General features: G+C 36.1%; 1 long non-coding RNA gene across 2 annotated transcripts in view; it reads left to right on the forward strand.

The window, feature by feature from the left end:
* Positions 1–1,152: 1,152 nt before the first annotated feature.
* The window catches only part of LOC105480802 (uncharacterized), a 94,450-nt gene continuing 71,036 nt past the window's right edge, over positions 1,153–24,566 (forward strand). The window contains exon 1 of one of the 2 annotated variants that reach the window (XR_986589.3): positions 1,153–1,373. This is a non-coding gene — a long non-coding RNA (uncharacterized lncRNA). The remainder of the gene's footprint in view (positions 1,374–24,566) is intronic. The other variant, XR_011624495.1, reaches the window with a different exon arrangement.

The following is a 24,566-nucleotide window of genomic DNA, read 5'->3' on the forward strand; positions in this document are numbered from 1 at the left end:
TGCAGCCCCCGCCTCCCAGGTTCAAGAGATTCTCCTGCCTCAGCCTCCCAAGTAGCTGGGATTACAGGCACCCACCACCACGCCCAGCTAATTTTTGTATTTTTAGTGGAGACAAGGTTTCACCATGTTTGCCAGGCTGGCCTCGAACTCCTGGCCTCAAGAGATCCACCCACCTTGGCCTCCCAAAGTGCTGGAATTACAGGTGTGAGCCACTGCACCAGGCCAACACTGGCATTTTCAAATGATGTTCAGAAGCCTCAATACCTTGTTACTTTAAAAATGAACCATCAGTTTTAGTCTTGTTTTTTTCAGAGCTGCAGTTAAACATGCCATATGTTGACTAATCTGCAAATAATACATCTGTGATCTTTTGTGGAATTTCCCTCCTCCAGACTTCTATTCCAAGCTCCACATGAGTTCAGAAGTGTCTTGTGAGTTATAGTTACTGTGCTTTCCTTCTATGGGCTGAAGATTTTGAAGGCCTCTATGTAGCCACATGTGATTCACATTTTGCATAAAGGAATTAAGTTCAGCAACAGGCAAATATAGCCTTTGTCAAGTATCTACAATCTACTAAATTGCTCTCTTAGGAATAATAAGTAAATATAACACATAATTTTACCCTCAAGAAATGTGTAATATAAGGAAAGAGACCATGTACACTCAGACACCACACGCAAACACAAGTTGTAATAAATAATAGTTGCATGGGAGATAAGTAAGGGTTAGAAGAGTGAAGAGAAGCAAAAACTCGAGTGTAGTGGCTCATACCTATAGTCTGTATTTTGGGAGGCCAAGGCAGCAGGATCGCTTGAGGCCAAGAGTTAGAGTCCAGCTAGGGTAACATAGTGAGACTCCATCTCTACAGGAAAAATATAAATAAATATTACCCCGCTGTGCTAGTGTGGAGCTGTAGTCCCAGCTACTCAGAAGGGAGAGGTGGGAGGATCACTTGAGCTCAGAAGTTCAAGGCTGCAGTGAACTACGATCATGCCACGGCACTCTAGCCTGGGTGACAGAGTTAGATCCTCTCTCAGAGAGAGAGAGAGAGAGAGTGAGGGAGAGAGAGAGAGATTGAGAAGAGAGAAGTGCGAGATCACACTTTTGTAGTTCCTTTTTCTCCTTCTGGCACATTTTTCATTTGCAAGACCCCACGTCCTCCATATATGCTTTCCTGGCCCACCCATTTCCCTCCTCCCCTTACACAGATGGAGAACTTCCTTTCTGGTGTTCTCTCAGCACTCAGCACAGATTGCTAGTGCTTTTATGTGCTGAGCCTTTCCCTTCAACCTAGACTGAAAGAGGATGGCAATCTCGCTGAAGCTGTTTCTTTTTCTTCACAACATATAGGAAAATGTTGCCCCTTTTTGGAGGTAAGCCCTTTTGTTCTTAAAAATTCTATAAGAAAGAATGAGGGGAAAAGGACAAGAAGTTATTAAACTAAATTGAGGACAGGATAGGTATCTCTCTCCATGCTTGAAAATTAAAAGGATATATTAGAAAATTTGGTAGGCAGTTAATGACTTGGACCATCTGTAGTGGCCTCCGTAACATATAAAGAATACAATCTCCTTTTCATTAATTTCCTGTTGTAAATCGTGCTGCAAAATAGCAACCATCCTTAGAGACTAAATCTTATGAGTCATGGCTTCATAATAATGCGACCCAGGTTGCACAGACATGTAACACTGAAATATATATTTTTTCCAATACTTTTGAACTAATCTATTTAAATTTGCAGTGAGGGAATATTTTGATATACTAACTACAGGACATTTATTTCCCTATCAACTACTACCACTTATTTTGCATTGTTATTCACATTAAAATAGATCAGAGTGATCAATTATATGCACAGAAGTAGAAATAAAAACAAACTTCTTTAAACTTTTTGGAGAGAATTTAAGCATGAAAGCATACGGTTTTGGCTTTTACAAGCTTGTTAACTCAGAATTCAAATGGCTAAGCCCCAAAAGGAGAAGCTTATATTAGAAAGAATACATGTGAAAGAAAATAAAAACGGATACATCTGACTCCACTACTATAACCTAGAAACAGGTCCCAAACGATTAGAAAGTTTTGTGAGACCCTGGGAAAACACACACACACACACACATGCACACACACACACACATATGGACTGTCTAGGACCATGATCAGCAATGATTGATTGCCTCAAAGAGTGAGTGGGAGCTATGGCACAATCACAGACGTATCAGTGAGTGCTAACTATGTGGAGGTTATAGTCCATCTCTGGCTGACATTAACAGGTTCAGCAGAAAGGATGTGCCATGTGCCAAGAACATCACTCAACCCTGTTCAAATTTTTGCTTCCAAATAAAATCCCTTTTTGCCCATAGTCCAGAACATTAAAACATTAAACAGGTACAATTTTGTTTGCTCCTCTTGGAAACATTTGACAACTTCTGGAGACAATTTTGATTGTCAGACCTTGGAGGGGGGAAGGTGTTGATATCTAGTGTGTAGATGCCAGCATTGCTGCTAAATATCCTACAATGCACCATGCAACTCTCCTACAACAAAATAATCAGCAAATTTTCTGGCCTAAAATGTCAGTAGTGCTGAGGTTAAAAACTCTGACCTAAAGCATGGCCCACAGTGAAGCAACTTTTGTTATGCCTACTCTATATTCAGACCATGATACACTAACATAAGGCTTATAAAAAAGATAAATAAGACATTTTCTTCATCTTTATCTAGAAATTAAAGTGGAAAGAGGAGTATGCTCTGCAAATAGGAGATCAAATTCCCAGAAATAATTTTCTGTAAATTATTTTTAATAAAAACATTTTTGCTTCTTTTCTTTTTATATATGTATTTTTAAGAGGGAGGATCTCACTCTATCATCCAGCCTGGAGTGCAATGATACAATCTTGGCTCACTGCAGCTTTGAATACCTGGGTTCAAGCTGTTTTATTAAAATAAATACCTATGAGGAGATACACCTCTATGTAATACAATTTCTGCTGAATAACAAATTACTCCAAAGCTTAATGGCTGAAAACAACCAAGATTTATTTTCTCACGCTTTCTGTGGTCAGAAATTTGGAAGTGATTTGCCTGGATTTCTGTGACTCAGAGTCTCTAATGAGGTTTCACATAAGCTGTGAGTGAGAGCTGCAGACATATCAAGACTTAAGTGAGTTCAAAGGATCCACTAAGGTCACGCACGTGATTATTAGGCTTCAGTTTTTTTACTGGCTGCTGAACTGACAGCTTCGGATCTCAGCCATGAAGTACGGGCTTCTCCACAGGGCTGCTCAGGATATAGCAGCTGGCTTCTTCATGGCAACAGAGCGAAGGAGAATGAGGGAGGGAGGGAAAGAGAGAAACAGCGAGAGGCAAAGAGTAAGCAAGTGCAAGATGGAAACAATGGTCTTTTGTAACCCAATATCAGAAGTTGAGCTTGTTTAGGTGATTGTTACTGTAGTTGTTGCTTGTTGTATATTCCTAAACCAAGCTAAAGCTCATTTCTTAGGTTTTGGCTTCTCTGCATATACAAATGTAGATATAAATTAGAACAGAATAGAAACAATAATTTCAATCTATTCTCAAGGGGAGGAATACACAGAGAATGAAGACCAGGAGATAGAGATCAATGTGGGAACTGCACACCCTATTATATTGAATAAGATACTGAGATTCAATAGATGCAGTAAATTCATACAGATGCGAAAGGTGGATTGCTATTGGAAACTAGGAATCCCAGGACTGAATAATTAGCTCTTTATTCTTACAAATAACTTATGTAAATCATTTGTGTGCTGTTTTATGTGTTCATAAATTGTATTACTTTAAATTAGTAACAGCATTATGATTATTTATTTTTTACCTCCCTGCATTAGTTAGGTTTAGGTTTCTCTGTGTACACAACAAGTAATAACTACAGCAATGATCACCTAAACAAAGTCAACTTTTTTTCCATCTCTGGAAAAAGAGAGAAGTCTGGAGGTAGATAAGCCAAAGCAGGTAAGAAGGCTCCACGCTGTGATCAGGGCCCCAGGCTCCTATCGTTCTGCTCCATCACTCTCTTTAGTGCTTCTATTTTCAAGTTCACTTCATGATCCAAGATGGTTGTGGGAATTCTAAAATATCATTGCATGACAAGGAAAGATGGAAGATAGAAGAAAAAGGTCCCGTTTTTTTCCAGTCAATTTTAGCTCCAAATGAGCCAACTTTCTCAAAATTGTATATAATGTTTCCCTTTACATCTTATTGGCCATAACTAAGTCACAAGGCCATATCTAACTGTAAAGCAGATGGGAAAACATGGTTATTTATTCTGTGCAGCAACATGTTCAAGTATTTTTAAAGATTCTAACACTAAGATGGAAGAGAGTAGATAGCAAAGTAAGAAAATGGCTGTCTTTGCTTTTCTGTGTTATAAAAGAAATGCTTTCCCACTAAAAACTGTAAACAGTAAAGTAGAAAAATGAGATAAAATGATACCTATACTCCCATTTTCCCCAAGATAAGCATTTTTTTCTTTCTTTTTGTAAAAATTTCTATTTTCAGTTTTTATGGGTTCATAGGAGTTGTACGTATTTATGGAGTAAATGAGATATTTTGATACAGTTATGCAATGTGTAACAATCATATCAGGGTAAATGTGGCATTCATCACCTCAAGCATTTATATTTTGTGGTACAAACCATCCAATTATACTCTTTTCATTATTTTGAAATTCACAACTAAATTATTATTATTGACTGTTGTGCTTGCAAATACTAGATCGTATTAATTCTATATAACTACTCTTTGTACCCATCAACCATCCCCACTTTCCCTCCAAACCTCCAACTACCTTTTGCAGCCTCTGGTAACCATCGGCTTCTCTCTCTCTCTCCATGAGTTCAATTGTTTTAATTTTTAGTTCTCACAAATCAGTAAGAACACATGAAGTTTGTCTTTTTGTGCCTGGCTTAAGTTAACATAATTGTCAGAAGTTCCATCCATATTTTTGTAAATAACAGCATCTTATATATTTTATGGATGAAGAGTGCACCATTGTGTATATGTGTCACATTTTCTTTATCCATTCATTTGTTGATGGACACTTAGATTGCTTCCAAATCTTGGCGATTGTGAACAGAGCTGCAATGAATATGGGAGTGCAGATATCTCTTCAATAAACTGATTTCCTTTCTTTTGGGTATATACCCAGCAGTGGGATTGCTGGATCGTATGGTAGCTCTTTTTAGTTTTGCGAGGAACCTCAAAACTGTTCTACATAGTAGTTTTACTAACTTACATTTTCATCAACAGTGTACAAGGGTTCCCTTTTCTCCATATCCTCACCAGCATGTATTATTGTCAGTCTTTTGGATAAAAGCCATTTTAACTGTAGTGAGATGACACCATACTGTAATTCTGATTTGCATTTCTCAAATTATTATATCAATGAAGTTAAACACTTTCTCATATACCTCTTTGCCATTTGTATGTCTTATTTTGAGAAATGTCTATGCAGATATTGGAGAAAGGACAGTCTCTTCAATAAATGGTGCTTGGAAAATGATATCCACATGCAGAAGAATGAAACTAGATGCCTATGTCTTGCCATATACAAAATAAACTTGAAATGGATTAAAGACTTAAATCTAAGGCCTCAGACTGAAACTACAAAAAGGAAACATTTGGAAAATTTCCCAGGACATTGCTCTGGGAAAAGATTTCTTGAGTAATACCCCACAAGCACAGGCAACCAAAGCAAAAATGGACAGATAGAATCACGTCAAATTAAAAAGCTCTGCTCAGCAAAAGAAGCAATCAACAAAGTGAAGAGACAACCCACAGAATGGGAGAAAATATCTGCAAACTATCCGTCTGACAAGGGATTGATAGCCAGAATATATAAAGAGCTCAAACAACTCTAGAGGAAAAAAATTAGCTTATGAGTTAAAGACAGGTAAAATACCTGAATAGACATTTCTCAAAAGAAAACATACAAATGGCAAACAGGTATAGGAAAAGGTGCTCGACATCACTGATCATCAGATAAATGAAAATCAAAACTACAATAAGGTATCATCTCACTCCAGTTAAAACAACTTTTGTCCAAAACATGAGCAATAGCAAATGTTGGCAAGGATGTTTAGAAAAGGGAACCCTCATTTACTATTAGTGGGAATGTAAATTAGTACAACCACTATGGAAAATAGTTTAGAAGCTCCTCAACAAATGATAAATAAAGCTACCATATGAGTCAGCAATCCCACTGCTACGTATACACCCAAAAAAAAAGGCAATCAATATATTGAAGAGGTATCTGCGCTCCCATGTTTATTGCAGCACTAATCTGAAGTTAAGAACTTTGTAACTTCCCTATGTATTTTCTTCCCACGCTCTCCTCAATACAAAGCTTGAGGGTTGTTTCTTTTTATATTTTATATGAGGGGATGCTCTGGACTTACAAAAAATGAGAATAAAATAAAAAAGGGTGTGGAGTGAAGACAGGAAAGCTACACTCATTTTGAGGATTTATATGAGGACAAAGATGGCCAATTATGTCCTAAAATAAAGGAACTTGAAAGTAAATAGGATTGTTTATTGCAGTCAGCAGGGTGTTTTAGGATCTTTGTAACAATATATACATTATGATATGTCCCGGGAATTTCATCTGGATGATTAGAATGTTCTACAAAAAGAGAAGACTAAAATAAAGTTTGATGATACACTAATGTTGACTATCCGGTCATGAGATAATGACACCCTAGAGAATGGTGGGTAAAGTGAAATGGAAGGAAAGGATGAAACAAAGTAACTTTGCAAAAGTTGAAAATGATGGGATGTGTGTAAGCTGGTAAGCTGAATAAATAATTGATTATAAGATTTGTTTTCCTCATTTGAGGGTATGAATAAAATCAAATGATAAGTAGTAAAGTAGGGAGGAGAGAGATAAGCTATACATAATATTTAAGGAGATTTGAGGTTCATATAGATGAGAGTCAGGATCCCCACTAGGGATGGGTATGCACTGGAGACATGTTTGTTTGCTTGGGTGGTTTTGTTTTTGGTTTTGTTTTTGCTCTCAGCTTCAACTTTGTTCTTGCTTCAGTACTTGTTTGTGAAAGGACTAGTTCCATGATGAAGACCACTTGAAAATCACTGCAGCAATGTTGGTAGTAAGACAACTGGTGTCAGTTACTGGTAGGATCCAGGGTGAGAAACTGAGTTAGCAGGTATATTATTTCATCTATGCAGAATACTGGCTTCGTTGTTTGTAATGTTCTTCAGATTCCTAACATTTCCCAAGAGTTATGTGAATAAATTTTCCTTCTCTGCCAAATGCCAAATGATCAGTGTCTTATGTGGAATTAAAAATAATGGAGTAAATTACACTCAAATTGTTTTACCCATCTCTTAACTCAGAAGTCATTCTAGGTGTTGTGGTCCCCCCCCCCCCCCACCGACAATGGATAAGCAAATGCTAAAATTTTGTTTTTGTTTCTTGAAACAGAATCTCATCATGTTGCCCAGGCTGGAGTGCAGGGGCCCAATCTCGGCTCACTTTGACCTGCACTTCTGGGGTTCAAGCCATTCTCGTGCCTCAACCCCACGAGCTGGGATTACAGGCATGTACCACCACCCCCAGCTGATATTTGTATTTTTAGTAGAGACTGGGTTTCGCCATGTTGCCCATGTTAATCTTGAACTCCTGACCTCAGGTGATCTGCCTGCCTCAGTCTCCCAAAATGTTGGGATTACAGGCATAAGCCATCATGCCCAACCACAAATGCTGGCGTTTTGCCTGTTCTTGTTAAAACTCCAGAACTCAAATTCATCCTGCAATCAGAATTTGAAAGTTTTCCAAAAGGTCACTAAACAGCTGCCATAGATCTGGTCTTCTTCAATGCTACAGGGGTCAATGGATCAAGTATGATTGTTTCACTATTAGAGATGTAACTTTTTTAAAGTTGTATATTATAGAAGTCTGAAAAAACTGAATTTGAGTCCCAATTCTCAAATAGAAAATTATATTGCTATCTAACACATGGAGCTTTGGGAAGAATTAAAGAAAAACATGTATAAAACTTCTAGCTTGGGCCGGGCGCGGTGGCTCAAGCCTGTAATCCCAGCACTTTGGGAGGCCGAGGCGGGCGGATCACAAGGTCAGGAGATCGAGACCACAGTGAAACCCCGTCTCTACTAAAAATACAAAAAATTAGCCGGGCGCGGTGGCGGGCGCCTGTAGTCCCAGCTACTCAGGAGGCTGAGGCAGGAGAATGGCGGGAACCCGGGAGGCGGAGCTTGCAGTGAGCCGAGATCGCGCCACTGCACTCCAGCCTGGGCAACAGCGTGAGACTCCGTCTCAAAAAAAAAAAAAAAAAAAAAAAAAAAAAAAAAAAAAAAAAAACTTCCAGCTTGGATCACCAAACTAAGATAGTGTATAGGGTCAACTAGTAATTCCTAGTAACTATTAAGGGCCAAGTTAGGTATCTTATGCTCACGATATGTGAATCATAGAACATCCTGAAAAACAGGCTATGCAACCTTCAGTCTACAAATCAGAAACTAATGCCTAGTGTGGCAAAGTAAAATTCCATTACTAACATAGTTAATGGTGGTGGGGAAGGGAAAACTGAGATGCAAATTCAGATTTGTAGAAATTCAAAGTCAGTACTCATTGCAATATGAAACTTATAGTCAACCTGGAATCTAAACTTTCCTATTATTATCATTAACCTCTAATTTAGCTAAAACAATAAATGTGATTATATAATACTTTATTATTATCATGTCTATTTTTTGGCAAACTAACATATATGGCAGAGTTAATAAGTATTTATTAAGCACCTAGTAGATATATTAGGTTCTGCACTAGTTTAGAAACATAGTAATATGACAAAATTTCCACAAATTTCTAAGATTTCCCAAATTTAAAAGTATGCTGAATTCAAATATTGGTGGCATTGTAGCAAAAATGGGTATTCTAATTTAAGATTTCTGGGTTATAAATTGGCAAATTAACTTTGGACAGTAATTAGGTGTTATCTACTATAATGAAAAACATTGAATATCTGATCCCTCTTTAGCTTCATAACCCAGATATCTTTTACATCTGGAAGAAGATATACATATAGATATTCATTGCAAGATTATTTACAATAGAAAAAAATATGATAAAATTCTAAAGTTCAGTGGAAAGGCAAAGGTTAATTATGTTTTATTAATGCTCTGGAATAATTTGGAGCAGTTACAAAGATGAGGAAGACTTATACAGAAAAAAATGCTAAGATATTGTTGAGATAAGAAAGTCTCAGAAAAAGTTTTGTATCAACATTTGTTTGAAAAACAGAGTATTATATTTTTAACTTTCCTGTTTGCAAAATAGGAAACATCTGGATAGAGAGGTTAAATAAATTTCCAAGGGTCACACAGATACTTGAATTCAAACTTAGATCTATCTGATGGCTATAGAACATGCTTCACTGAAAAGAATCAGAGTTACTAGAAATGCAAAGAATATCAGAGATTGTTTAGTTCAGTGGCTTGTTCCCTGTGCATCTAAGGGCCTGAGAAGGAGTTTCTTTGGTGTTTGCCCTTTCCCCCCGCCCACCTCTTTCTACTTTAACCAGAGAAGTTGCAAATGTTTATTGCTTTTTATTTCAGAGTTTGATGAAATAAAAAGTTTCAAGTGTTCTATTGCTATCTGAAATCCAGTACTTCATCTTAAAAATAAGGACCTTGAAGCCCAGAGAGTGAAACAAGGTTTCCCAGTTACAAAAAGAAGAGCTAGAAATCAGAACTTTGTCCTCCAAAGCCAGGGTGACTTCTAGTGTTCCCTTCTGACGCTATTCATTCTTAGATCTTAGCCTATGTGCCTCTGTGAACAGTAAGAAGAACGTTACTACTAGAAAAACAGTGATGTACAGGGAATTATCTTAGGGAGGCATCGGGGACCAAACAAGGGAAACTTGGGCCTAAAAAGGGAAAACTGAAACACCAGATGGATAAGAAAGGGTGAGGAGACTTTCTTCAAAACATTTTTGCTTTCAACATCCATTTTCAGTGGTTCTGGTATTCTCCTGGAGCAGGAATAAATTTTCAAAGGGGACTAATTGCACTCTCTTGGGGGAAAAAAGTAAGTGCTTCACAGTTTAATTGAATGTGGATAGATTAGTTTCCGCCGATGGTTTATTTGTCTTCTTTTAGTAATGGAGACTGACTGAAAATGAGCAGCCAATGAACAGAGGAAACCGACTCTTAGATCCTAAGCTGATGGGTGCTTGGAATGTAAACACTGGTCTCATGTCCTCTGTTGCAATTTCAGGACATATCTTTTTTCTTTCATTCATGCCTCATTATTAGTTCCTGTGGCCTTTGCTGACCACCCATATGTTTCAAATTCAGAAATACTTTATTGCAGTGTTGTATGAAAATACTGGACTAGAAAACAGGACACCTGCTTTAAATATGGGAGAAAATTTCTATTAAAGCCACAGCATCTCCACTTTGTCATTTATAATGAGTTAACAAAAAAGTTGTTTAAATAATATTTATTTATTAATGTTTAGGAGCTATCACTGCTTTCTCTCTTGAGACACTTCTTTCCAGGTGAAAGGAGGTCAGGTAATGTACCTATTGGCTTCTCTCTGCCTCTTGACATACTGACCTTCCAGAACAGCAGAGTGATCTTATCTGATACCAGAAGAATACACTGGTCAGTCTCAGTGTAGCTCCTTATTTTTTCATTGTAAGTCACGAATTCTCATTTTATCCTCTGGCAGCATATTTTTCTGCATCAAGCCTGACCCAGCTGGTATTGACTAAGACAGGGAGAGAGAGTCAGTCTAATTCTCGTGTTAGTTACTTGACCTATTTGTTTCTCATGCTATCCTACAGCCAGTAATGCAGATAATAATTTGACCTTCATCTGCCACTCCTTTTTTTCTCTTTTATTTCCCTCTCTTTGTTTCTCAAACACTTATGAGGAAGATGTAAAGATGTGGCTCCTCCAAGACCTTTGCATCACCAATGTGTCAGTCATTCTTCTAGATTTGGGGATGCTATGGTGCCATTGACAGATAATAGCTTTTCAAATAGAGCTTTCCATCTGTGGAGGAAACAAACAACAAAAGCAATAAACAAATCTATAAGATGATTATTTTAAGATAATGTTAGGGACAGAATCTTTGACTGGACTTACTTCAGATTGAATAGTAATAGGCAGTTCAGCTGGTGTCTGAAAAGGGAGAAATAGTCAGGCCTGTGAAAATTTGGGGAAAGAACATTTCAGGCAGTGAAAAGAGCAAGTGAAAAATAATTTGACAGGTTCAAGGACCAAAATGAGCAAGGCTAATATGACTGTGACAAAAGTGATGTGTGGGAGAAAATGTAGGGAAATTGAAACCAAGCGGTAGACAAAACCTTCCTACGCAAATGAAAGAAATGAAAGATAAATTATTTGAGAAAATATTATAGGCATGTTCTTGTCTTTTAGGTGATCAAAGAAAGGGAGGGATGTAGAGAGATAGGAAGATAGACTGATAGACAGGCATTCAGATCTTTCCTTAAAGTACTTTGGGAATATGATGAAGAACAATGAGTTTTATTACTGAAAGAGTGATATCTATTCTTTTTGCTTTTGTTTTACTTATGTTTTATGCTCAACATCAATTTTTCCACATTTTAATATTTTCATATGATCAAGCACAAATATAAGCAGCATGTCTCTATCAGTTTGTCACCTCCCTGTGTAATACACACACACACATATTCAGAGAGAGAGAGAGAGAGAGAGAGAGAGAGAGAGAGAGACTGAAAGAGAGAGAACCTGAGGATGTCTGGGGATTTGAAAGAGATGGACAACTGATAGCTGGAAATCACAACAATGTCTGGGTTGTTTTAGGTACATCTCTATCATCAATCAGGGATTTGAACAAGCCTTCCTGACCTTAATATTTTTATGAAGTAAAAATCAGAGAAATCCCTGTGATATGGTTTGGCTGTGTCCCTACCCAAATCTCATTTTTAATTCCCTGTGTTGTGACAGGGACCTAGTAAGAGATAATTGAATCATTAGGGCAGATCTTTCCCATGCTCTCCTCATGAGAGTGGGTAAGTCTCACAAATCTGATGGTTATTATAAGCGGGAGTTTTCCTGCACAAGCTCTCTTTGCCTGCCACCATCCACGTAAACTGTGACTTGCTCCTTTTTGCCTTCCACCATGATTATGAGGCTTCCCCAGCTATGTGGGACCATAAGACCAATTAAACCTCTTTGTTTTATAAATTGCCCAGTCTTGGGTATGTCTTTATCAGCAGCATGAAAATGGACTAATACAGTAAATTGGTACCAGTAGAGTGGGGTGCTGCTGAAAAGATACTCAAAAATGTGGAAGCGACTTTGGAACTGGGTAACAGGCAGGGGTTGGAACAGTTTGGAGGACTCAGAAAGACAAGATGGTATGGGAAAGTTTGGAACCTCCTAGATACTTATTGAATGGCTTTGCCCAAATTCTGATAGTGATTTGGAAATAAAGTCCAGGCTGAGGTGGTCACAGATGGAAATGAGGACGTTGTTGGGAACTGGAGCAAAGGTGACTCTTGTAATATTTTAGCAGAGACTGGTGACATTTTCCCCCTGTCCTAGAGATTTCTGGAACTTTGAACTTGAGTGAGATGATTTAGGATATCTAGTGGAAGAACTTTCTAAGCAGCAAAGCATTCAAGAGGTGACTTAGGTGCTGTTAAAGGCATTCAGTTTTGTAAGGGAATCAGAACATAAACGTTCAGAAAATTTGCAGCCTGACAATGTGATAGAAAAGAAAATTCCATTTTCTGAGGAGAAAGTCAAGCTGACTGCAGAAATTTGCATAAGTAATGAGGAGCAGAATGTTAATCTCCAAAACAATGGGGAAAATGTTCCCGGGGCATGTCAGAGGTCTTCACAGCAGGCCTCCCATCACAAGCCTGGAGATCTAGGAGAAAATGGTTTCCCAACCCAGCCCAGGGTCCCCATGCTGTGTGCATTCTAGGACTTGGGGTCCTGCATCCCAGTCATTCCAGCCATGACTAAAAGGGGCCAAGGTACAGCTTGGGCTGTTGCTTCAGAGGGTGGAAGCTCTAAACTTCGGCAGCTTCCATGTGTTTGTTGAGCCTGTGAGTGCACAGAAGTCAAGAAATGGGGTTTGGTAACCTACATCTAGATTTTACGTGATAAAGACATACCTGAGACTGGGCAATATGGAAATGCATGGATGCCCAGGTAGAAGTTTGCTGCAGGGGCAGGGCCCTGTGGAGAACCTCTGTGAGGACAGTGTGGGAGGGAAATGTGGGGTGGGAGCCCCAACACAGAGTCCCTACCGGGGCACTGCCTAGTGCAGCTGTGAGAAGAGGGCCACAGTCCTCTAGACACCAGAATGGTAGATCCACTGACACCTTGCACTCTGCTCCTGGAAAAGCCACAGACCTCAATGCCAACCATGAAAGCAGCCAGGAGGGGGGCCATACCCTGCAAAGCCACAGGGAGCTGCCCATGACCATGGGAACCCACCTCTTGCATCACTGTGATGTGGATATGAGACGTGGAGTCAAAGGAGATCATTTTGGATCTTTAAGATTTGACTGTCACACTGGATTTCAGACTTGCACAGAGCCTGTAGCCCCTTTGTTTTCACCAATGTCTCCAGTTTGGAATGGCTGTATTTATCCAATGCCTATACCTCCGTTGTACCTAGGAAGTAACTAACTTGCTTTTGATTTTACAGGCTCATAGGCAGAAGGGACTTGCCTTGTCTCAGATGAGACTTTGGACTTGCGGACTTTAGAGTTAATGCTGAAATGAGTCAAGACTTTGGGGGACTGTTGGGAAGGCATGACTGATTTTTAAATGTGAGGCCATGAGATTTCAGAGGGGCTGGGGCAGAATGACATAGTTTGGCTGTGTCCCTACTCTAATCTCATCTTGAATTCCCACATTTTGTGACAGAGACCTGGTGGGAGGTAATTGAATCATATGGGCAAGTCTTTCTCATGTTGTTCTCATAATAGTGAGTAAGTCTCATGACATCTGATGGTTATTACAAGGGAGGATTTTCCTGCACAAGCTCTTTTTTCCTGCTGCCATCTACGTAAGGTGGAACTTGCTCCTCCTTGCCTTTCACCATGATTGTGAGGCCTCCTCAGCCATGTGGAACCATAAGTCCAATTAAACCTCTTTTTTTTTTTTTTTTTTTTTTTTGTAAATCACCCAGTCTCAGCTATGTCTTTATCAGCAGCATGAAAATGGACAAATACACCCTACTATTCCTTTATCTTAACTATCCAAAGGACTTAAATACTTTTGATTCTATCTCTGAAACTTTTTTTTTTCAAATTATTGCCCTCTTTTATCTCCATATTAACTAGATAGAATCTTTCTGATCATCTTCCTATTTTTTTCTATATTATCTGCCTTTTCATTCACTTTATTCCACAATTTTTGGAGATATAATAACAATGCAGCATAGAAAGTGGAGGACAAAGAAAAATGATCAAGAACAATATTAATGTATGCAGCTCATTTAGTCAACAAACAGCACAATGCTCCTGTGAATTTATTCTTTCTCAGAACAGTAGGTTGAGAAAGGTGGAGTAAACATACTTAATTCTGCAGTGTTGACATTGAGTGGGAGCCAAAGTCTTGAGCTATTTGAAATAGCAGGCCATATATGGATGGTATGAGAAATGTTTTTTTTTTTGTGGCCCACAGAGTTGCATTTTGTTTTTTAATAAATTAGATTTTGAGTTTTAAATTTGAGGAAATTTCACACAACCATCAGTCAGCCTCTTTTTTAAAAATGAGAAGATCAGGCATATACGGCCTGAATTTTTGCATGATAACAACTATTTGGCACTGAGTAGAAGTTGTCCCCTTTGGAGAAGATACACAGACTCATGACTTTGTTCATCACTACCCTGCTCACTCCATGAATTTATATTTTCTTTGTTGCTCTTATAGGACACTGACTTTATGACTTATGACTTAAGAGAATGCTGAATGAGTTCAATAAATTGGTAAGGTAATTACATTAGGTAGCCGTGGCCTTGTATACTTTCCTCTCATTCTATTTGCCCTACAGCCATTCACAAACCCCAGATATGCTCCAGTTTCCTCATCTGCAATATGAAGATTATAATTGACCTAAGTAGTTTAAAGTATTGAAAGCTCACTGGAAAGCAATTTAGAGTTTAATTACTAAGTAGCTATTGCTGAAGAAGATTTGACTGAAATTATTGGAATAGTGCTAGGATTTCTACAATAAGAACTGGTAATCTGGAGTTAAAGCTGCCTTCGTCGGTATAATGGGTCTCTGTTTTGGAAGATTCCAGGCTTCTATATGACCTTCTTTTGATACAATAGAGATTTTTTCATTGGAGAAGAAACCTTTCCTTCATAAGAATTCACTTGGTTTATTTGTGGTGGTGGTGAATTCACCTGTAGCATTAGGAGTATCAGTCTTGAACAATTTAAGGCATTGTAACCCTCTCTCATTTCCGTCCCTCATACACACAGTGTGCTTACTTCAGACATGGTCATGTGGGTATACAAACCGGAACTAATGATTCAGATAACATACTCATGGGATTTTTGTTGAGATGGTTAAAAAATCATTTGACTCTGATTCCTGTTTATACTTGAGGTAGTGAGGATGGAACTTTGGACTGCCAGGGGGCTACCTTATAGAGAAAGCCTGAAAGAAAGTGCATCTAACACAAGTCAGAGAAAGCCAGCTGAATGATGGATGGGTATAAAGAAAAGAGGGATAAACCCCACAATATTGTTTGAACACGGATTAAACTGTTTCTGAATTTAGTGCTTACCCTGCACATTCCAGTATCAATCCTTCTCTCGCACTCCCCACTTTGCTTGATGAATACGTTTAAATTTGTTTCTGTGAATTGTAAAGTAGTAAAGTATAGATTGCAGATTAATCCTTATCTATGCTGATATCTATCTATCTATCCATCTATCTATCTATCTATCTGTCTATCTATCTATCTATCTATCTATGCATTTATCTATCCATCTATCTGCAGCATCCAAATTTAGTCATTTCAACATTATCGTTTATTAAACTGGGTCACTTGAATAACCCACATTTTATCTATTTCTGAATATGTTTTGTTTCCCCAAAATAAGATGTAGGAATTTTCATGTAATTTTAGTATTCATCTGAACTATTGGAGGAAGGAAGAATTCATACGTAATAAATAGTCTAGGTTATTCTAGGAACTTTCAATGCCTTTGATTCAGAGAATACACAAAATGGCACAAATCTTTGAAGACATCTCAGTCTTCACCACCTCAACCTCAGTAAACTTCAACACAAATCAGCCCATTTTCTGAATACTTGAGAAAATTTCAGTATGAGTTCTGTATTAGATAATATGGAATTATTATTAATATGTTAGACTTGGTAACATAATGTTGAGTAGAAAATGATATTGATTCTTAGGCAATGCACACTGAAGCATTTAGAGAAGTATCATGAGGTCTGCAAATTAATTTCAAGTTTGTTTGTTTTAAAATACATATATATGTACTGATATTAGTACAAAAATTTTGTTTTCGAAAATTACTCCTCCACCATGAAAAATGCTTATGTTCAGTTCTTCAGTTCTAGAAGGGCATGGAAGAGACCTGATGATGTACCATTATCTCCTTGTCCACAGTGATTGTTTCAGGATTGGCATGAGACTTGAGGTCAATGAGATACATTTCGACTTTTACTTGCTATACTTTGAGCTTGTGAGTCAAGAGAGGGCAATAATTTTGCCAGTTTACAATGAGGACCTCCATGAAAATGAAGTTAGCAAAGAAGAAAATGGAATGGAGAAATAGAAAGAAACTGATAACTGATGAAATTGTTTGACTCCCAGGAACCAGCCGAGTCTAAAATTTCCCCGGAATCTTTAATTTATACAAGCTAATACTTTCATGTTTCTGTTTCATCTAGTTTGAGTTGATGTCCTTTGCAGTTGGAGGACTTCTTGCCAATACATTACAACATCAGCACTTTTACTATGGTATTTAGCCTTTGAGTTGACAGTCCATTATGTTGTGTATGAATGACCTGTAAGAATTAGTCTTCTTTCATTCAGGCAAAATACAAATTATTTAAGAACATAGACCATCCATGCCTTATAGTCCTGAAATGTTACCCACTGGCTCTTTATATATTATACAGTAGATATTATATAGATGACATTTGCTAATAAGTATTTATATATTAACAGGGAATAATTGTGGATGGTTGCACTTTGTTGAATTGTATTTGATGAATGAACTAGTGACACAAGAGGAGAAAACTGTCCTCCACCCTCAACACACACAAATACCTGCTATCTGTACCAGTAGTATTCAGAAGTCCAATTTTTTATCTTTGTGGTAATCACTAATATTCATAATATTCAATAACAGCTAACAAAAGTTGATGAACACTTTCTATACACCAGGTACTGTGCTGGGTACTTTTTGTGTATCATCTCATAACTACCTATGAGATAGTCAAATAACTACCCTTTAATGAAATAACTACCCTAACTAATGTATTATTCTCCTCCTTTTGCAGATAAGAAAATGTGAGGCTGATTGTAATTAAAGGATTTTCTCAGTAATTTTGAGTAGTGATATTGGGACTCAAACCCAGGTCAAACCCTATATTCCAAAGACTGTGTCTTGAAACAAGTCCATGAATAAGTTTACAATAAACATAAATTCAACCACCAAAGATTTCATACTTTATCAAATAAGATATGCATTTAAGTCAGCCCGTTCCAATTGTTCTTCCAAGTTTGGCAAAAATATATCTAATATTTTATGCCTAATCTGGTAACAGAGAAATACTAAAATTTAGCTTTTATTTATGTAGATTTGGTTCTTTAAAAGTCTGAAAATTAAATCTCTCTGGTTTTGGATTCTGTTTTTGTAAGAATTAGAAAGAGAGTGTTTTATAAAACAGTGTCTTGGTTAAATTATTCGGAGTAACTGATCTTAATTTCTTCAGAGGTCCTCATTAGCTCTAAGTCTCTTATAGTTTATGAAATTATCTAACATGAGAGTTCTTTATTTTGTAAATAAATTAGAAATATCCATGAGGGTGATAGAACGCTCATCTAGAAAGGACAAAATAAAACTGCATTGATTTTTTTATAAAGGAAAAAGAAGTATCAACAGTCCCAGAAAAACTGATGTATTTATTGATCTAAGAGATGACTCATGTTCACCAAATGCATTGAATGCTATTTCTTATGTGATATTTAAATTATGGCTCTATGATTGACTTTTTAAACATAAAACAAATGTTTTGTTTCATTTATTTACCACTAAGTATACATTCTTGTTATGGGAATTCTAGTTCATTTTCAACTATTAGGCAGTGTGTATCAGCTTTTTGACCTTAAGGAATGAATATATCTAATGATTACACCGAAATTAAAAATATTTTGAAATATCTGGAAGGAAAAAAAATTAAAAGTAAAAATAAATAAAATTTTAAATACAGGGAAGTTTATTCTGAAATATTTTAAGAGTTAAATCTTATTTTCCATTTTTTAAAGAACAGTTGGTTCCTGAAACAGAGAAATAAAAAGATGCCATAAAACCCCTATGAATATTAAAAGGTCAAAATTGATTGTATGAAGTTATTTTTAACCATGGTTTGAAATATCTTTAGCAATCAAGAAGACAGGAGATTTATGCTTCTACTTTTATCTCAGATAATACAAAACCAAAAACTGGCATTAAGTTTTTGTTATTAATTACAGTGTAATGTGTATTTATAAAGTTCTTCTCTAAGAATTATCCATAATGAAAAGAATTTCCAGAGGCCCAAAAAAAAGGAGAAAGTGAAAAATTACAGAAGAAATGGTTCTGTACTCTGTTTAGCTTGTTACCATAAATTGACTTTCCCGTTTTAATACCAAAGCAGAGAATTTCTTAACAAAGTTTAGGGAGATTATGGATTCTTTATCTATGTAATTAAACCAAGTTCATAGTCTAAAGTTTGAATGACAAAGCTAGACTCTAGCACAATGCCAAGCGGCCAACATTTATGTAAAGATAACGGCCATAGAAAAATCTGATTAAAGGAGGTTTTTAAATGTTGATTTTAAAACTTTATGGGGTATGAAGCAAATGCCAAAAGAAAATGAGTCCTGTGAGTGTAAGCCTTGGATGAAAGGATTATGACTTACATGTCATCTGTATTTCTAATTGAGTAGGTGTTTACGAACATGATAGAACAATATTATTTCTCTATAGGAATACGGATTACAAAGAGAGCCATGCTCTTTCAAAAGGCCTTGTGAACATCTTCACAAGATTACTAGACCCCAGATTCATTATCTCCGTTGTAAATATAAGAAAATCTAATTCAAAGCAGGACCAAAAAAAGAGAAGGAGGCTGTCAGAGATCTATGCTGAGAATATGTATTAGTGCAGGTGTAGAAATTGTCCAGAGATAAACAAGAAAAATCAGTGATTCCGATCAGTGGATCATATGAATCCTGCAGGATTTAAATTACGAAATTTTTTGGTGTACATTTCTTTTATTTAAGATCGATATTTGAAACCTAATGTTTTTGAAACAAAGAGAGATAAAGTAATAGATGCAAAGCACTTGCTTTATAGAATTATTTAATAGTTAATTTTCCTAATATCACAATATAGACTGCAATTAACACATAAACGTGTATACAAATTTCAAAACCAAGTCTACTTTACTAGCTAATCAAAACTGCTAGTATGGAGCAATTTGTGTGCAAAATGCACTGTTTTAAGTATGCAACATACATTAAGTAATATAATCATTATCCTCAAGTGGTCGCTATTATTTCCCCAGTTTATACGTTTAGACACTGGGTGATTAACTGTACCACACATTCAGTTCATAAGTGGCAGGAAGGAGCTTTGAACTCAGACATGTTCCAGAGCCTGTGTTCTTTTATGTATTTTATTTTATTTTTATTTTTTGGAAACAGAGTCTCACTTTGTCACCCAGGATGGAGTGCAGTGGTGCGATCTTGGCTCACTGCAAGCTCTGCTTCCCAGGTTCATGCCATTCTCCTGCCTCAACCTCCCGAGTAGCTGGGACTACAGGTGCCCGCCACCATGCCCAGCTAATTGTGTGTTTTCTTTCTTTTTTTTTTTTTTTTTTTTGGTATTTTTGAGTAGAAACGGGGTTTCACCGTGTTAGCCAGGACGGTCTCGATCTCCTGACCTCGTGATCCACCCACTTCGGCCTCCCAAAGTGCTGGGATTACAGGCATGAACCACCATGCCCGGCCCAGAGCCTGTGTTCTTAACCACGATACTGCACTGCTTTGCTCATAAATGGGAAACACTGTTTTAAAAATAATATCTCACAGGGTTGATTCTGCCTATCTGGTGTTTGCCAGGAACAAAAATATCATAGTGACACTTGTAGAATTTATATACATTTAGCATCTTTTTAAGATGACTATGAAAGGATCAGCCATTAGAATATTCACTCTAAAACCAAAACCGAGGTGAGAAATTACAGAAAGAATGTAGGTATATAATAAAAATTTTCTGAATATATATATATATATACACACACATATATTCTGTACATATATATGTTTTTAGGTGCACATTTCCTCTGTTTAAAATAGATATCTGAAATCCTCATTTATTTGAAGCAAAGATAAAGAAATAGATGAAAAGCACTTGTTTTACAGAATTATTTAATAGTTTTACAGAATTATTTAATAGTTAAATCCCATGTTTATATGGAATATATATAGATGAATTTCAAAAGCATCCTATTAAGTGAAAGAAGCCAGAGGCAAATGACTACATACTATATGACTCCATTTATTTGAAAGAATAGAGAAGTCAAGGCTATAGTAACAAATGCAGATCAATGACTTCCAGGAGACTGACATATGGAAGAAGACTGAGAATGAGCAGGAGGAAAACTCTGGGGGTGATGGTAGTGCTTTCTATGTTGAGTGTGATTCTCTCTCCTTCTGTATGTAATATATATATACACACACATACATGCACATATACACTCATTGAAATATATATGGGCCAGGCACAGTGTTTCATGCCTGGAATCTCAGCACTCTGGAAGGCTGAGGTGTGCAGATCCATCGAACCCAGGAATTCATTTTCTGCCATTTGTATATTCTGGTTCCTTCTGATCCCTTATTATATTCTGTTCCTTTATTTTCTGAAATGTAGAAAATAAAAGGATATTTTGGATGAAAATCACCTTTTATATGATGAAGTAGCTTATCGAATCTTCATAAACTAAGAAATAACAGTGTGTGACTTGTCTCAAAAGAAGACATTTATGCAGCCAACAAACATATGAAAAAAAGTTCATCCTCACTGGTCATTAGAGAAATGCACATCAAAACCACAATGAGATACCATCTCATGCCAGTTAGAATAGCGATCATTAAAAAATCAGGAAACAACAGATGCTGGAGGGGATGCGGAGAAATGGGAATGCTTTTACACTGTTGGTGGGAGTGTAAATTAGTTCAACCATTGTGGAAGACAGTGTGGTGATTTCTCAAGGATCTAGAACCAGAAATACCATTAGACCCAGCAATCCCATTGCTAGGTATACACCCAAAGGATTATAAATCATTCTACTATAAAGACACATGCACATGTATGTTTATTGCGGCACTATTCACAATAACAAAGGCTTGGAATCAACCCAAATGCCCATGAATGATAGACTGGATAAAGAAAATGTGGCACATATACACTATGGAATACTATGCAGTCATATAAAAGAATGAGTTAATGTCCTTTGCAGGGACATGGATGAAGCTGGAAACCATCATTCTCAGCAAACTAACACAAGAATAGAAAACCAAACACTGTATGTTCTCACTCATAAGTGGGAGTTGAACAATGATAACACATGGCCACAGGGAGGGGAACATCACACACTGAGGCCTGGCAGGGGGAGGGGGGTAGGGTAGGGATAGCATTAGGAAAAATATCTAATGTAGATGACGGGTTGAAGGGTGCAGCAAACTGCCATGGCTCATGTATACCTATGTAACAAACCTACATGTTCTGCACATGTATCCTAGAACTTAAAGTATAATTAAAAAATAATAATAATAAAGTAAATTATAATGCTTTCCTAGAGCTTCTGGGTACTACTTCAAGTTTGGAGCAATTTTGCAATCCTAATCTGACACTACACTTGTCTTGCCTATTCCATCACTTCACGTCAGTTGACCTTAAGGTCACGGTGGCATAATTAAGGCTTACAAAATCTTTTTCAAAAGAAGGATTGAAAACAGCAAATTTAAGATAACTTTGAGCCAGATTTGAATGTTAGTTAATAGTATTGCGTACTTAGGATACAGATGTCATTCTTAGTCCAGGGACGCTTTTATTATCTCCTGTGTACTTTTAATTTTACGGAAACAAAAGTAAAGAAATATTATTAAAACTTTGTCAAGAAGACAGAAAGACCAATGTCTTCAGTAAAAATTATATATTTAGCTAACTAAAAGCTTATACTCACCATGCTTTGAATGCTTATTCTGACCTTAATTTAATTTCTTCTGTCAATGGCTTTTTGTTAATGCAACGGGCATTTCATTTATCAACAGCTAACAATTCATATATTTACAGGGGTTTAGTTCATTTCTATTCTAATATGTAACAGTTGGGTGGCCTAGAAAAATAAAGGGTGCCCTAAACCTTAAAAAGTCAAACTTGATGGTAAGAAATAATTTTTTATCAATGAAAACAAAGCAAAACAAAATTAGAGAAAAATTATGTATCTTAAAATGAGATAAATTAATACTTAAAATTAAAAAGTAATATATAATGAACCTAATGGAAAAAAAGTATTGTGAGTAGTTTCAACAAGTGAAACCATGATTCCATTGACTATCAAATATTCAAGCAGTTTCATTAAAATGACCGATTAGAGCAGAATTAAAAGACTTAAATTTGTATAGTTATACATTATACATAGGTGTTATATGTATACATATCTTATTATACAAATAATAAATGATATTATAAATAATATTTAGGATTTTGGGCCATTCAAATTAGAGGCTTTTAAATATCTACATCAATAAAATTGAATATTTTACTGATATTTTAAAGATTTTAAAGAGATGCATTCATTCATCATAAAGTGTTAAAATGACACATGGAAGTCACTGAAATAGTTAAGTGTATCTGTCATTTTCATCACCATTGAAATAATATGTTGCTCATTTATTATTGAAGAAACTTTAAAAGATGTAAATACCATGGATTTTTCCAGTCATTTTCTCAGATTTTGTTCCTCCATTTTAAGATTATATCAATTTTATTTAAGTTAGATAGATATATTTTCTTTTTTAAGAAATTGATATTTAATGTAATTGAGTAAAAATAATTTGCCTTAATTGTAAAATGTTAGCAGATTTTTATGAACAAGTACGTCTAGAAAATTCCATCCAGATGAAGACAAAGATTATTTCTAGCATGATGAAAGATTTCCTTGTCCCCTATCAAAATCAATACACCTCATCCACTGCCCCTAAAAGGCAGCACAATTCTGAATTTTTAAATTAAATGTTAATATCACTGGATTAAAAATTTGTATTAATGATATCATATAAATCTTTTATATCTGCCTATTAATAGTCAATTTTTATCAATTTCCAAAAAGAAAATCTATTTGCCTAATGATTATGATTTTGTTGACTTATATATGAATGTGGTACATCTCTCCACTTATTTTGATTTCTTTACATTGTAAGAATAAAATTTAATATTTTAGATTAAATTTATTTCTACACATTTACTGTTTTGATATTACTACAACTAAAGCATTTTAATATTTGCTAATATAAATATATACTGTTATCCAGGTAACTATTTGATATTTAGTTCTAAAAGTTTTTCATTAGACTCCTATAGAACTTTCTCCAGCCCCAATATGATATGTGAAAAAAAGACAATTTTATTTCTACTTTTCAAATCCTCTACATAGGTATTTTTTCTTACATTATTGTTTTGGCTAGGACTTCATCATGTTGAATTCAGTAGAGACCGAGTACTGAACTCAGTATAAATATTCTCAACAATGTGTCAATGTATATAATGTTTACAATAAGCATTTTATAAATATTCTTTATTAGATAATTTTTGTTTCCTATATTTCCAGTTTTCTGAGTTGTGAGATATTATTTTTTCTATATTTCTGGATTCAGTTAGCAAATATTTGGTTTTGCACTCTTAGGTCTGTATTTATAAGAGAGATTAACATGTAATTATCTTTTTTTATAATGTCCTGGCCTCACAAAATAGATAACATATAAACTTACTGTTTCCATTGTGTGAAAAAGATTTTTTAAGATGATTTCATTTTTCTCTAAAACATTTGGAACAACTCACCAGTGAAACCATTTGTGCTTGGAGGTCCCTTTCTAAAAATGCTTTTGATCTTTTGTTAACACTATCGAACTGACAGAATTTTGTTTCTTCCAAGTTTGGTAAATTTTCTTTTTCAAGAAAGGTAGGCATTTTAGTTAATAATCAAGTTTTGGGGTTT

This window comes from Macaca nemestrina, chromosome 6, assembly GCF_043159975.1.
Source record: "Macaca nemestrina isolate mMacNem1 chromosome 6, mMacNem.hap1, whole genome shotgun sequence".
Taxonomy (NCBI): domain Eukaryota; kingdom Metazoa; phylum Chordata; class Mammalia; order Primates; family Cercopithecidae; genus Macaca; species Macaca nemestrina.